Consider the following 2,171-nt stretch of genomic DNA (forward strand, 5'->3'; position numbering starts at 1 on the left):
TATTATTTGTGCTTTCTTTTCTACTTCACATCTCTTTCCATTATTTACGCGATAATCTGAAAACCATCAACTTGCGTACGGCAGATAATACAATAATTCCCTCCATTTCTTTGTATTTATACGTGTGCCTTGGTAGCATCTCGCCAAATTCCTTAATTGACTATGAAACACATTCACACACAGTCGCACATATTACACGCACACTCACCTACGTTTACCCCCTTTGTTCTTCTGGGGCAATCATCTCTTGGGAAGAACCAACCAATTTGGGACAAATGGTTACTGGCAACACCCCCAAAAATCTGGAAGAACTGTACCCCTTAACCAATGCACTGATAAAAGACATCCTGCCATTTAATATAGGCTTCTTCTCAGTCTGAAATGTGCAGACATGTGATTGTCTCATGTGCAGCATGGTGGTAACCACAGCTTATCTGGCCTAGACTGGACAAAACCAAACCTTAGCATTTCTTGAGGTCATTCCCATCTCTAGAATCCACAATTTTGAGGTCCTTTCAAATATATGAAGCATGGCTCACATGAAATTACTAGTGACTGAACCAAGTGCAGGATCTTATTTAGTTCTGGCCCCAGGAGGAACTTTATAATTTACTTTTTGGGTGAAAACTCTTTTCCCCTTTAAACACTGCATCAAAATGGCAAGATTCTCTACTGAATGTTAATGTTACCACAGCGAAGGAAGGGGGAGGCTATGAAAATCTGAAATGGAAATATGTGGTGTGTTATGTAAAGAAAGTCAACGCAACAAAAAGAAGAAGTCGGCCTCATCCACCATTCTGATGCACCATTCAGCTTAGGGCCGGCCACCAGCACAGCCCCTTCGGTCCTCTCACACCCTGCAGCCTCTGTGTGTCATTGCTCAGTCTTCCCCAAGCCTTCAGTACCACCCCCCTCCCACCCCCGCCTTTGTCAGCTGAGGTTTCCTTGTTCATAAAGTCCCTACAGTGCAAATCCTCCTTCGGAAAAACTCTTTGCAGCTGGGAAACTCCTTTATCTCTTCCTCTCAGGTCCTCAGCCCTTCTTAGCTGAGCCAGCTCTCTGGCTTATGTTCATTACATTGTGTAGTTTGTACATGCGTCTGACTCCACCGCTGGACTTAAGCTTCTGGAAGGCAGAGATGCTATCTTATCTGTCATTGCTCCCCCATGGGCACTTGCATGGGTTAGACACATTCCATACATTTTTGCAAAGTTTAAGTGAGGAAGGGTGACAATTCCCCCAGTCCAGATGTGTTTGTGTGTATACCATAGATGACTTGGAATGTCATGTGATGGTGGGAGTGCCTTATTTGATGTCATCAGGGTTTCTCAACCTTGACACTGTTGACATTTGGGCTGGACCATTATGGGTCCGTCCTGTGTATCGGAGAATGTTTAATAGCAGCCTACAGCAGATGCCGGCAGCACTCCCCCACCTCCCTAGTTGTGATGACCTAAAATGTCACATGACATTGTCTGTGTCCCCCTAGGGCAGAACTGGCCCCAGCTGAGAGCCTGATGAAGGTGACCCCGGAGGAGGCTGAGAGGAAGTATCAGACACCTTGCCCAATGAGGATCCTACACACATGTGCTCCTTACTCCAGTAATCATCATGTGAATGCATCAGCATAAAGCAGCTACATATACCATGTGGCCAGATATTTCACCCTGATAGCTTGTTACAGTGCTTGTCAAACACTGGAATTTTCTTAAATGGGATGAGGAAAGAGAACTGGGTGAGGCTCATCCCCCGGGAAACACAAATACCTTTTTTTGGGAGGTCGTAGTCTTGGAGACAGCACAACCGCCACTAGGAGGTGCCTGAGGCCACAGCAGGAAGACCACAAAGGCAGAAAATAACAACAAAAGCTAAAATAAGAAACATTTTTTCTTAGCAGGTTGTGGGGGATCATCACTGCTTAATAAATGAACACGCACAAACCCAAGAAAGGTGCACACTGATTTTGGCACAAGCCCTGGAGCTGTGGGAGTAGATGGTTTGAATATTTTGGTGTGCACGGAGGTAACCCCCACGTATCGTCACCAGCCTCCTGGGGTTGGGGGCCATCCATCAGCTACAGAGCATCCCACAGGCAGGCGGAGCTTGTGAAGAAGGTCATTTGCTTAAATATGGCAAGTGGTGTTTGAGCAAACCACCCCCCTGCTTTTCTG

The sequence above is a fragment of the Myotis lucifugus genome, unplaced genomic scaffold (assembly GCF_000147115.1).
Source record: "Myotis lucifugus unplaced genomic scaffold, Myoluc2.0 scaffold_70, whole genome shotgun sequence".
Taxonomy (NCBI): Eukaryota; Metazoa; Chordata; class Mammalia; order Chiroptera; family Vespertilionidae; genus Myotis; species Myotis lucifugus.